The sequence below is a fragment of the Coenobita brevimanus genome, chromosome 74 (assembly GCF_032717465.1).
Source record: "Coenobita brevimanus isolate Jiangsu-jjx chromosome 74, ASM3271746v2, whole genome shotgun sequence".
Lineage (NCBI taxonomy): Eukaryota > Metazoa > Arthropoda > Malacostraca > Decapoda > Coenobitidae > Coenobita > Coenobita brevimanus.
Window position 1 is genome coordinate 16,087,090 of NC_137027.1, and position 14,361 is coordinate 16,101,450.

At 39.7% G+C, this 14,361-nt stretch overlaps 1 protein-coding gene across 1 annotated transcript in view; it reads left to right on the forward strand.

Annotated features, from left to right (window-relative positions):
* Positions 1–14,361, forward strand: part of LOC145407787 (aminopeptidase N-like) — a 364,550-nt gene that overhangs the window by 17,254 nt on the left and 332,935 nt on the right. The gene's annotated exons all lie outside the window — the stretch shown is intronic.

Below are 14,361 nucleotides of genomic sequence, written 5' to 3' on the forward strand. Positions count from 1 at the left end.
ACAACGCTGAGTGGTAACAGTATTACCAACCCATACGTGTTCCCTACGAGTTATCAAGTGGGTTAGTGGAGGGTTAGTGCTCCTCCCCGTAAAACAACTATATAACGCAAAGTCAAGCGGCCACCCCTTACGGGTTTATGGCGTCTAGCTATAGGCAGATAGATCAGCAGCAGCAGTAGAAGCATCGTCATCATCGCAATTCTATTTTTCACTAATGAATGGGGTTGCTAGGATCCAGAAAGAAGAAAATGACCCTTACGGGTTTATGGCGTCTAGCTATAGGCAGATAGATCAGCAGCAGCAGTAGAAGCATCGTCATCATCGCAATTCTATTTTTCACTAATGAATGGGGTTGCTAGGATCCAGAAAGAAGAAAATGACTGAAAAGAAGTGATTTTCTTTGAAGTCGGAATCATTCTAAAGTAAATTGTTCCATCGTGTAAATATAAAAAAAAAAAAAGAGGGGAGAAGAACATTCCGTTTCACTGTGTGACCTACTGAGCAAGCCGGTTCTCACTACCTTACATTGACTGTGAGAAATAGTGTGCTAAAAATGTTAATTAATGGACCGAGTTATTCGTTTCCCGATTTTTAAACCTGCGCGATCAAACATATTTATTCAATTCGATTCCCAAGTGCCGGGGGCTAGTTTATGCAAAATGTGAAATAAGCCTAATCGGAGTCACTAGTCGCTGTATGTAGTTTCGAACATGTTCGTCAGGTCCAATGAGCTGGTGGTAGTAAAGTATGTATTGTATGTGTACAGTCGCGGTCAGTGATCCACCCATACTCTTTCGAAGCAATGACTAAATCTCACTAATGGCTTCACTACTACGACGCCTTTTTTCAGTTATTATTCCTAGCCCCAGTCGGATCTGTTCAGTCCAGGAGAGGCTTCTTGTATCTGAGAGACGAGATATAATATTCATTAATCTTTTTACTCAGGCTGAATAGTATTACTCAGTCAGTTTCAAGGATAAAATACAGCTTACATATTCGGTTTAATAGAGTTCAGATCTTGCTAGACTAACCCGTATTATATAAAAGGACATGAGTCTCGTGTCATTAGTTGAAACCCCAGATGTGTAAAGGACCTAGAGGTTGCCGGTTTGGAGACAGAATAACAAATAACATTACCAAAATGTTAGATGATATTGGAACGAGGGATGTTTCTGCATATGGGTAGGTTTGTTTCGCAAATCTGATTAATTAAAATCTGTCTAATATAATACTGTTGTCCACTGGCAATTGACGGAGTAGAAATATGTCCTGAAATTAATAGGACCAAGTTGTGTTATTCCAGAAATACCTGGTAGAATATTTTACCATGTGAAGCAAAAGAGTAATGATACTCGTTTTCTTCCATATCCATATATGGAGCCACAGTGGATCGGCGATAGCGTCAGGTTTTGACAACTGATTGCAGTTGTCATTGGCAACGCTGCGCCCGAGATGATCCATCATTAGCACTTATATATATATATATATATATATATATATATATATATATATATATATATATATATATATATATATATATATATATATGTATATATATCGGTATATATATGAACGAGAGATAGCTTCTATTTACACTACAGACAGACAACTGTTTCAATAATTAATTTACAACTATCATTATTTTTTAACAATGTCACCAGTGAATATTCAGTATTACCCATACATCTCCATAAATAATTATGCGTTATTTCAGTTTCAACCTGTCTATCAATGCTGTCGGGTCAGGCTATTATACAATAGTGTGTCAGTATTGTCATATCCTGACAATTGTTACTGCATTACTACTAAGTAATAGTTTCGTTTACATTGGCACACACACACACACACACACACACACACACACACACATTGTACTGTGCAAATTTAAAACGTCCTCTCACACACAGACGCATGCATCACACACCAACCTTTCCGTCCCTTTACCTCCCGCTCCTAACCCTTTTCTTCATTTCCCTCCTCTCTACTCCTTCTTTCACCCTTTCATTCCCTCCCTCCCTCCTTCCCTCCCTCGATGAAATCAGGGTTGAGAACGTCCTTCAGGTCAACGGCAAGTTGAGGTCAGGACAGGCCCTAAATGAGAGTTCAGTACAGTGGAAATGAGGCCTGGATAGACTCATCACTTGAAAGGGGTTTTGAATGAGTAAGAGCTCCAGCGTGATGAAATATCAGCTCAAAATTTATTAGGATTGCACAGCTAGCGAGTCGAAACCCTGAATGTTTGAAACAGATGTACTATATCGTATCAAAAATAAGAATGGGAAAAAACTTCTTGGTACAGAATCTGAGTACATCTAAAGCATGGATAAAAAAATGTGCATTATCTTAAAAGTGTTTACTAAAAAGATTTAAGTTTTATCCTAACTGCAAGAGATATCTAAATGATATTTATTTATATGATGATAAAGATCTAGTCCTCCGTAAAATAACAGTTTGTAAAGACAATATACTGAAAAAATCAACACGAAAAACCTAAGAAATCTCCTGGACGGGAACACTTAAAAGGATTTAAGCTTACGAACAAGTCTGCATGGGTTCATGCTAGCTGATCTTAGGAGGATTTAAACTTATAAACAAGTCTGCATGGGTTCATGCTAGAATGATCTTGGTTACAAATTTCTGTCATACTTTTCTTTCCAGTGTAGAGGCGGTAGAAACAAACCAGTGGCATGACAATGACAGCACTGACATGAGAACATTGAAATGATATGACAACATTGACATGATATGATAACACTGATATAACATGATACAACACTGATAAGACATGACTTGCCATGAAATGACAGCACTAACATTATATGAGGGCACTGAAATGACAACTCTGACACATATCAACGACATGAGTGTGACATGACATCAATGACATGACACGATATCACAGACACTTAAGTAGTGACAGACATTTATTAAGTTTGAAAAAAATTACTAATGGACAGATAACATAATGAACCATTCATTAGTGACAGTTTGTGAAAAAAAAAAAAAAAAAGTTATTTGTTATTTCGATAACCAGACAAACTTTCTCTGATGCAGGTACAGAAACCATTTATCGTCCACGCAAAAATACATCGATTTGTGTGACAGTGATAAAGCAATCTTGGATGTAGAGATATCTGTCGATAGCGCAGGTCAGTCATCAGCGCATGGCAATAGCACTCTCATTTCGAGATGTACTGTGCATGTGCCCTAAGCTTATTTTCGAAACCCAAGCTGCGGCGGACACAGGTTGGAGGCCGATCGTATATCTTTTTAAATACTTCCACGTTGTACCCTGCCAACACCTACAGCTGACATTAAGACTGGCACACACAAACATAACCATTTCATCGATTCGATATGCAAATGAATCACTCCCACTACATTCATGCCTTCCCCACTCATATGTGCCCCGTATGGGAAGAGATTATTTTTGCTTACCTTTCTCACTTCTGGAAGGAGGTCTTGTCCTGCAGTGGGCCTTGTGCGGACTTTTACAGCTACATTTATACTTTGTACGTACACATGTATGTGTATGTCGGGTATCTACGAGTGCTTACTTGGTACTGAGTACTGGATTCATATACAGAAAAGAAAAACGAGGGACAAAAACTCAGAATATTAAATCCAGCAATAGGGAAACAAACGTTGTTTGCTTTATGGTGATTGTACTGGCTATTTCACTGCTATTTTAATCCTTCTTACAGTCAATCGCTTTTCTCAGCTTTATCAGGAATGGCAACACATTGAAGCCTAGCAAACCATGAGATCGAGTTGGGTTCGTATTTATCATGGATCTTAGCTAATTACAGGATAAATAAGTTTCAGCACACCAGTTTACTGTTATCAGAAAGCATTATCTTTTACCTACTTTTCTACTTTACTATTCATTCAAGGTTGCCAATGAAGTGTTTGGTGGGTGTACGAGTTAAACCAAAAGCATAAAGAAGCAATCATATTTTATAGAACAGGTTAACGACTTGGATTCAATGACGTCTTTTGTATTATCTTCAACTGTAATTAGTTTAGGAATAAATTTTTGAACGGGGGGTTTGCATATAGCTGTTACTAACCACGTCATGGCAAAAAGTCTTCAGTAACGTGAGTAAAAAAGTTTGAAGGTGTCAAGAAAACAAATCAGTTGATTGAAGGGGTTAAGAAAGTTTGTTAATACGGATCCTGACGTCCAAGCACGAGATTAGAAACAAGATGGAAGAAGTAATGAAGAATGTTGCCAACGGTGGAGAAGAGTGATAACAAGGCTTACCTGATACCGCCAAGGTTGGCGGGGTATAGAGAAAGAGTCTTGTTGGCGAGGGATGGTGATGATGATGGTGTGTGTATGGAGAGAGAGAGAGAGAGAGAGAGCGTGTGTGTGCGTGTATATGAATAAAGTGACTTGAAGGTCATAGCGTGTGTGTGTGTGTGTTTAGGTGACAGCACCGCTTATTTGTGTCAGATAGCCAGCGTATTGTGTATAAGAGAAGCATTATCTGTTTACGATGGAGACATGTGACGTGTGTATGCACTAATGTTTGAAAATATATGATTGTTATTATCACCCACTTATGAACTTATAAGACTTCTTCGAAGGAACTATGTTTTTCTGTGGCGGTGAAGTTTGTGCATGCTAGTGATTAATGCAACTATATTGATCAAGTGCAACCATAGTAAGCAAGTCCACTGTCTGGAATGAGACGAAAAGCTATCTCATGACAGTCTGCATCTGAGCTGACTCTGCCAGCTAGGGGACCAGCTCAAACATCCTTATAGAGTAGCGATGGAGCAAATGATCACGGCAGAGGTTGTATTTATTCCGGAGATAGGAGAGCTAAGAATCTCTGGTATAATAGTCCAACTGCTTTTGGAAATTAAATATTCGTACACAGAACGTCCTGATTCTTGCAAGTAAACCAACTTGGATTCTTCCTGAAGAACTGACAGATCTTAGTTAGATCACAAGATCAATTAATATATGTATAGAATGGTCTGATCGTTATGTATTGAATAATAGAGGTAAACAATAAAAGAAAGAAAATGGTATAACAGTAAGTACTAAGATGGTAGTATTGAAAATTTAATTAATACATATGAAAGAATAGTGAGCTAATGATATTGAAAAATTCTTTCGTAAATATGAAAAAGTACCGGGCAAAATAACGAAACTGGATAAGATATATTAAGAAGATAAACCTGTATACATTCCAGCATCAGCAAACGAGGACGAAGAAATAGAAATTTTTTATGAAACTGTAGAGGGAATTATAAAATAATACAGAACATACGTTTGCGATCTGAAATTTACAAAAGTAGAGAGAAAAATGAATACAAGACTGTTGTAGGATTATTAAAATGGGGGAATGCTAGAGGCGAAATGCTGGTGGAAGTTGCCAAAGAGCAATCTTAGGATGATGAATGCTTCCATTTAAAAGAAAGACGTTTGGAAGTGGTGTTAGAGATACCAAGTACAAGAAAAAAAAAAAAAAACATTTCACACTTAGTCGGAACACACATACCGATACAGTGAAGAATTTAACTGTATTGGAGAAAGTATATGTAGAAAATAACCACAGAATGGTAAGAGGTCAGGTTGTAAGGGAACCAAGAGGAGAAAAGAATGAGACAGAAAGTACTGGAGTTAAGTTTGCTAGCTCAGAATCAATACTTGAAGTTGATGTATGATGTACATGTAGATGCAGAACCTATGAATGAAAGCCTCACAAGAATATTCAACAAAACAGCTCTAGATGTACAAGACAGAAATATCCCAAAACAAAAGCAGCAAAATATCAGAGAATACGAAGGAACTCACAAAGAAAGAAAGAATGTGATCGTAACGACAAGGAGATATCACAGTTAAGTAGCTGAATTAAAGAAAACAATCAACAAAAAGAAAAGCAAAGGCGTCTGAAAGTTTAACGAGAGCAAAAAGAAAGAAACTGAGGAATGGAGGAAGCCAACTCAAGGCAACCAACTCGAAATTTGGTAAAGGTGCTCTGGAAGACTTCTCAGGAGAAATAGCAATCAACGTAAACTGAATGTTCAAAATAACTGGAGATTTTTTTTTTTTTTACTTACTGTAATCATATTATGAATGAATGAACAGCATTCGGAAGCCAAATGCTAATCACCTGCCAGAATATGATGTTGGCTAAGTACAAGATTTTGCCATATCTTGATACTCTGAAGGTTTCATGTTGATAACTCGAGCCGTTCATGATGTATAATGGTGCCAAAGACAGACGATAAAAACTAGTTGACCTTTGGCAGCGATTTTGGTGACCTTGACCGCAAGTGCCCATTTTCGAACTCGCCCAAGATTTTAGCCATATCTTAATGCCCTGCAGGTTTTATGTTGATAGCTCAAGCCGTTCATGAGATATAGTGGTGCTAAAGGCGGGCAATAAGAACTAGTTGATTTTTGGCAGCCATTTTGGTACCTTAACTTTGACTCGTCCAAGATTTTGGCAATATCTTGATATTCTGAAGGTTTCATGTTGATAGCTCAAGCCGTTCATGAGATATAATGGTGCTAAAGGAGGGCAATAAAAACTAGTTGACCTTTGGCGGGCACTTTGGGACCTTGACCTTGATCCCGGGTGCCCAATTTCGAACAAGGCCAAGATTTTGGCCATATCTTGATACCTTGAAGGTTTCATGTTGATTGCTCAAGCCGTTCATGAGATATAATGGGAACTGATACACACACACACACACACACACACACACACACACACACACACACACACACACACACACACACACACACACACAGAGGCAAGCAAAAACTTTATCGCTCGGAAAAGCAGACTATAAAGAAGAGTCACCTCAAGATTGGAAATAAGTGAATATGGCAATTCCAAGCATAGTAATGAGAGAAGAACAAAGAATTCAAGAGTATAAGGAGGACTAAAGCAGGAGGTGATCTTATTAAAGACAGAAGAGACTTAGTAATAAAATGACTACGAAATTGTTCAGGAAATACTTAAGAGTCAATGCAGTACCCAGATCACGGGAAAGTGCATCTGTTTTACTGCCCCACGTGTCAGCAACATGGGACCTTCATGGCGCCCCAGTGCCGGCCAATTTTCGATTTTTTCTTTTTTTTTGTTAGATAGGTTAGGAATGATGAGAAAGCATGAAGAACAACAATGAAAGTACTCACAGAAACCTAAAAGGTCGATTATGAGGGCAGCTGAAATGTTCAGAGTGATGCCCAAAGACTTCATTAGCCACTGCCGACTCCTAAGGAGTTGAGGTAGGAGATCTTCTTATCATGGGTAAGTGTCCCAAGTGACCCAGGGACACTTAGGAAGTTATATAGATGATTTGGGAAATGTCTCAAAGTATAATTATTTGGGGCGCATTACGACATCTGAATGAGAGAGTGGCATTTTTCTGATAATGTTCGTATTATTGGATTTTCTAGTTTTCACATAAGTGTTTGCCCACAGATATGTACTTTACATTTACGTCATAGTTTTCGCAAAATGAATTATTCTTACACACTGTACTCACTATGTGTGCCTTTTCTCGAACATACAAGACATATTGCAGTAAGGAAGAGATGGGCAGAGTATTTTGAAAGACTGTTAAATGTAGAGGAGGAAAGGGTGGCTGAGATTGTGGCAGATGTAAGGGTGCAAGGAATAAATGTGTTGGGAGAGTTGAATGTTTCTTTGATCACGAAGGAGGAAGTGGAGAAGGCAGTAAAGGAGTTGAAGACAGGGAAAGCTGCAGGTATGGATGGGTGTGCTGTGGAATGCCTGAAAGGTGGTGGAGTGACCATTGTTGACTGGTTAGTAAGATTGTTGAATGTGTGCTTTGTGAAAGGTATGGTGCCAATTGACTGGGCAAGTGCTTGTGTGGTCCCGTTGTATAAAGGCAAGGGTGATAAGTATGAATGTACTAGCTTTACGGGTATAAGTCTGTTGAGTGTTGTAGGTAAGGTTTATGGTAGAGTGTTAATTATGGGAGTTAGAGAGGGTACAGAGGGAGTGATTGGTGAAGAGCAGTGTGGCTTCAGGAGAGAGAGGGGATGCGTGGATCAGGTGTTTGCTGTGAGACAAGTGTGTGAAAAGTATTTAGCGAAAGGCAAGGATGTGTTTTGGGCATGCATGGATTTAGAGAAAGCCTATGATAGAATTGATAGGGAGGCTTTGTGGACTGTTTTAAGATTGTATGGACTTGATGGTAGGTTACTAAAAGGGGTGAAAAGTTTTTATGTAAATAGTAGAGCGTGTGTAAGAGTGGGAAATGCTGTGAGTGACTGGTTTCCTGTGAGAGTGGGGCTGCAACAGGGATGTGTGATGTCGCCTTGGTTGTTTAATATTTACATGGATGGTGTTGTAAGCGAGGTGAATGCAAGAGTTTTAGGTGGAGGTCTGAGTCTGGTGGATGTTGATGGTGGAGAGTGGAATCTGAAGCAGCTGCTGTTTGCAGATGATACTGCACTTGTGGTTAATTCAGAGGAGAGATTGAGACAGTTGGTAGAGGAGTTTGGAAGGGTGTGTGAAAGGAGGAAATTGAAAGGAAATGAGAATAAGAGTAAAATGATGAAGTGTACGAGGTTGGTAGATGGTAGGGGGATGAATATAGCTTTGAATGGCGAGTTGCTTGAGGAGGTAGAGTGTTTTAAATATCTAGGGTCACATGTTGCTGTGGATGGAAGAATAGATGCAGAAGTGAAGTTTAGAATAAATGAAGTAGGAAAGGTGCTGGGAGGAATGAAAAAAGTGTTTAGATGTCGTTCGCTTAGAATGGATGTAAAGAGAAGGTTGTATGAGGGTGTTGTCATACCGACTGCGTTATATGGGGCTGAAACATGGAATATGGGTGTAGCAGAGAGGAAAAGTTTGAATGTAATGGAGATGAGGTGTCTGAGGAGTATGTGTGGAGTGACGCGTATGGATCGAGTGCGAAATGATGAAGTGCGAAGGAGAACTGGAGTTGTTCGGGAGATGGCTGGTAGAGTTGAGCAGAGGGTGTTGCGATGGTTTGGGCATATGGAGAGAATGGATAATGAGCGATTGGTGAAAAAGATAACTAGATCAGATGTGAGAGGTGTAAGGCTGAGAGGAAGACCACGAATAGGATGGATGGACAGTGTGAAGAGAGCACTGGATGCAAGAGGGATGTCTGTTGAGCAAGGAAGAGTGGCTGTGCGTGACGGAAGTAAATGGAGAAAAATTGTGAATGAATAAGTGATGACGCAGCCCTGAGGGGATATTCTCCCGTATTTGGTCTGATCAGCTAGTCAGGTCAGGTGCGGGTAAGGGGATGGGTCTGTTATGATGTGGCAGGGGTAAACCAGCTCTGCTGTCGGGCCCTGCTGCGGATGTTACTGATTGCATTGCGCAGTTGACCCTTGTGCGGTGTGGTGCGGTGAGGATCTGTCCATTCTTCCCTTGGGGCTAAGATGCGAATGAATGTCTCGGCTACCTCCCTTTCCTTGGGGGAAGCAGCCTAGGTATATAGATAGATAGATTTACACTGCATTTTTTATTATGAAATCACTTACACTAATTATATATATATATATATATATATATATATATATATATATATATATATATATATATATATATATATATATACATATATATAAGTTGCTTATGGAATAACTTACACTAATTTATTTATACATTACAGTAACACTCATAGGCGTCCTTTTTCACACATAACACAGGTTTCTAACATTTAGAAGTGGAGGAGATTAGGCACAACCTCACATCACACTCCACACATTGGACCCTAGTGTCCTTCCACTGGGTCCGAGGCCATGCTGTGCAGTGCTGGCAGATGTGGCACCTGCTTTAGGGATTCCTTTTTGTTCCTTGTACTGTGATAGGTTTAGGGATGTCACATCTGATGAGGAACAGGGGGTTTTCACCAGTGTGTGGATGTTGGCAAGGCCGAGGATCACGTCTGTGGGTGCCAATCAGCTCCCTACACAGCTCTCTGATGAACCCCTCGAAGGTCTCGCTGGTTCCCGTGGTGCTGGCGAGGAGGAGGTGGGCGTTCAGTGCTGTTATATCCAGAAGATGGAAGAAAAGTTTATTGTATCACTTCATCGTGGGCCTGGCACAGTCCAAGCTTGAAATCATAGCTTCAGACTTTTCCACTTGCCACAAGTTGCTATTGTGATCAATTACCGGTTCCGCCTTCCAAATGGGAACCCATTTCTCACAGCAGTAGTCCACAGTCTTGGTGAGGTGCATCAGGGGGCGGTGAACCATCGATAACAGGTTTACTTCTCGGCTGTGGTACCAGGTGGTGGCGAGGATATTGTTTGCCTGATAAAACACCACCTCCTTTGTTTGCGGCTTCTGGCCCACCTGTGCCATGTGCTGCCGGGTTTTCTTGACTGTCCTGCAGATACCTGTCTCCTTCTGGTACAAGTACCGAGCAAGAATCAGGCTTATGTATCAATTGTCCAGGTACAGGACGTGCCCAAGATGAAAGTACTTCTCCATCATCGACTTCACCACAGACCCTGACACTCCTGTTCTATCTTACATAATGTCCATCTGTACACTTGTGTACAGGACTCTGTCCTGCACATACCCGGTTTTGCCGTCACACATGAGGAAAATCTTGAACCTGAAATGGTGTCTCTTGCTTGGGATATACTGCCTGAAGGGGATGATTCCCTTCCATGACACCAGACTCTCGTCTATGACCACGTCTCTGTAGGGAGAGAAAGAGGCAGAGAACCGCACCATCAGGTAAACAAACACAAGCCGAGTCCTCCTCATCCTATTTGTGTTGCCATTGTTACTGGTTTCCTCAATGTCAAAAAAACGAAGGCAGCTTAGAATGTACTGAACCTATTCCTCCCCATAACTCTTCCAAAGAAGGACATCAACATAAGGAGATCAGTAGTCCAGTATGAAGGTAATTGATTTTTCTTGATTAGTTCCATCAGGAGAACCAAGGCCAGGAAGAGGTACAACTCGTCACTCGTTATGTCTGCATCAAAAAGTCAGCTGTGGGGTGTCTGTGGGGTTGTGCCACGGCAGAAGGCGGCATAGGTATTGGAGAGAACGATTCTCAATACTAGCTCTTTCAAAAAAAAAAAATTCTTGAAAAAATCAATCTCCTCGAGGTAGGAGTCAGCCCCGGCACAGTACAACCTGCTGTATCATCGCCTGTGAAGGAATGAATGATGGGAATAAAACTGCTCCCATCTTTTCATTCCCACTAGACTTCATCCCCTCCTTCAGTTTCGTCCTCATCACCAATGGGGCCACCTTCATCGCCGTCATCAGGACAGAGAGGATTTTTGGTAGTTGGCTGGGGAATAGAGCTTGCTTCCCCACTTTCCCCGTGACTCACACTTTTCTTCCCCGTGCCTTTTCCCTTCCCTTTTACTTTACTTTTTCCTCCTCTTCCCACCGTTTGAGACTGTGGGGAGGAAGTGCAGGGAGGTTCAGGTGCAGCGGAGGTGCTGGGTTGATGAAAGGAAGTGCAGCGTGGTGCTCCATTCACTTGGTGCTTGATGATTCCCTCCTGGAGGTGGCAGGAATCATCAAGCACCACATGAATGGAATAAAGCACTGCTCACCTTATACTTTTTACTAAATAGTTCTTCCCCACTCCTCTGGATTTTCCTGGGAGATCCTACCCACGAAGGCAGCAGATATTCACCTGAGGGGTCGGCCTCGTATTTCTCATCACTACATGAATCATCCATGGAGTGAGAGGGGCATTGTGAGGTGAGAAGTGGTGGTGGTGGTGGGGGGGAGGGTGATACAGCCAAGCAAACAGCCATATGACTTGCTTTTCTTTTGGATGGACTCTCATCCTCACTGCTTGATACTGACTCAGGTTGGTTGTAGTCTCAATCAGCAACATCACCATCAGTGGGAGAGTCACTTTCTCCATCATAAGGGATGTTCAGGAGCTTGCCAATCTCGTGTTGGGGAATACTGCGATGTGCCATAGCGCTCACTCTCAAAGTGGGACTGAGTTGGCAGGGCCCCATGCAGGAGGAGGGACACGGAGATGACTCATAGCGTGGGGATTAGGTTGAGACAGGCACGGGAGTATCCCAAGCAAATATCTCGTGTCAAAATTGAATGTTTGAATTTTGGCAAATATCTTAGATCGATGATGTATATGTATGTCACTGGCATTTTGTGCATATGCAGGGCCCAATGTACATGTACGTTACTGGCACGGGGTGGGTAAAAAAAAAAGTGCCATTAAAGATTTAAAGAACTACATTCCAATAAGTTTACTCTGTGTCGTGTTTTCTGAATGGAGCACATGAAAGAATGGAAGTCACTGGGATCATATTTCTTTTTTGCCGCTAATGTGACTACAAATGTAGTCACAGGGATAAAGGGAGTACAAATGTTCTCTCTCTTGTCAACCATGAGTAATGTAAATGATGATCCTTTCTTTTTTTTTGGGGGGGTCAATAATGTGCCTGTATGTTAATAAATATTAAGATTAAGATTCATTAAGCATCCAATAAAAGTAGTATATACAGATTTGATATTAATTATTCTATTCGTTACAGGTGTAACAAAGTACACGGTTATCTGTTCAGGGCTGTAAGATCTATCTAGGTCTAGCTCGGGGGAACAATCCTGTTTTAAAATTATGACAATTATCTGTACAGTGTGATGAAATGTGAGGATTTGTTTCCAGTTTTCTGAGAAAATTATGATGATTTATTTATATTCTGAGGATTAACTATTTGCATCTTAGCTGAAACGGTAAGAAGGTAAATGTACTAATTTTTTTTTATATTAATCACTTACAAATACAGAATTTCTCTTCCCTTCAATAGGGTAATAGTAATTTCGAGATTCATGTAAACTGATGCATAAAATACCATAACTGGCAAAACCTCAGGCACAGAACATAACCATAATTCAAACATAGAATATTTACGATAGAGCTATATAACAAAAATTGAAGACACCCACAAGTCTGCCATCCAGGCACAGATTATATATAGGAAATAAATAAACAAAGAAATGAAAGTCAATAGATAAATAACCTTCCCTGATGTCTGTGTGACTTGTCATAGTAGCACTTTCCATGCATAACACTCGTAATGCTTTATTTTGGAATAAAATAACTAATATAAACAAATGAAAGTAATGCTAGGTTGGAAAAGGTAATAATACATAATTATACAGAGTGATAGATTGACAAGTATATTAATAAACATGAAAACAGTTGATATAAATAATCCTCCTTGATGCTTGCATGTCATGTCATTTAAGATAAATACCTCCGTTTAATAACACTGCATTAGTCAGGGGTAAAGTAGCTATTATAACTAGTGAAAATAATGCCAGAATCGAAAAAAATAAAAAAAAAATAAAAATGTCTCCTCTGATGCTTGAGTGTTGTTATAATATTATCTATTGAATAACACTACATTAGACTAAGAGAAATAATATGCACTTGTGAAAGCAGTGTTGTCATCAAAATGTTTAAATAAATATACAAGCAGAGGAATAAGGAATCTTCACTGATGCTTGTCTTTCTTGTTATATAAGTACCACTGCCATAGTTTTGGATGAAATAACTACTGTAATAAAAATAATTTGAAAGTAATGTCGGCATCAGTAAGAAAGGTCACCCCCTCAAGCACCCAGTGACAATACGAGTATATGTAGTCATGCAAACTTTTATTTCATATTATCAATGATTTGTTTTAAATCAGGAAAACTCTTAATTGAGGCGCTAAGAAGGTAATATTAATGTTTCTAAGGTAATATTAATGTTTCTGAAATATTTAAAAGCTAGTTGGGCTTCACTGGGTTATCTGAAACAGTAACAGTAATGAGAGTAATTTGAGGACAATTAATTGAAAATGCTCTTAATTACTAGAAGATATTTGTAGAGACTGCGAGGAAATACTGGTAAAGAAAGATATTGGACAAGGAGACACGACTTCCTCCAAGTTATTGACTGGATGCATAAAGGACGTTTTTCATACACAGTGGATAGGGATGGCTAAGTAATTAACTTTAACAGTGAATATTTGAATATTTATCTCACTTGCTGGTGCTGTATTTATTTCAGTGATTCATGCGAGGAATTGCATAATGATGGCTGATTTGAGGTGAAGGAGTTTGGATGTAGGCAGAAAAATTATTATGAAGAAGACAAAAGTCATATCTAACCGACAAGTTCATTCCTCTCCAGTAAAACTAGGAGACAGTTCATTAAAATGCTTTGGAGAATATATATACATAAATTAGGCAGTTCAGACAATTCTAGCTCATAAACGCAGAATTGCGCAATGAATGGATAGGGAATTGTGGGCTTTTGTCAAAGTAAGTAAATTTTTAAACAAGCGACTGCACTTAAGCCATACGCACAGCTGTATGATTAATA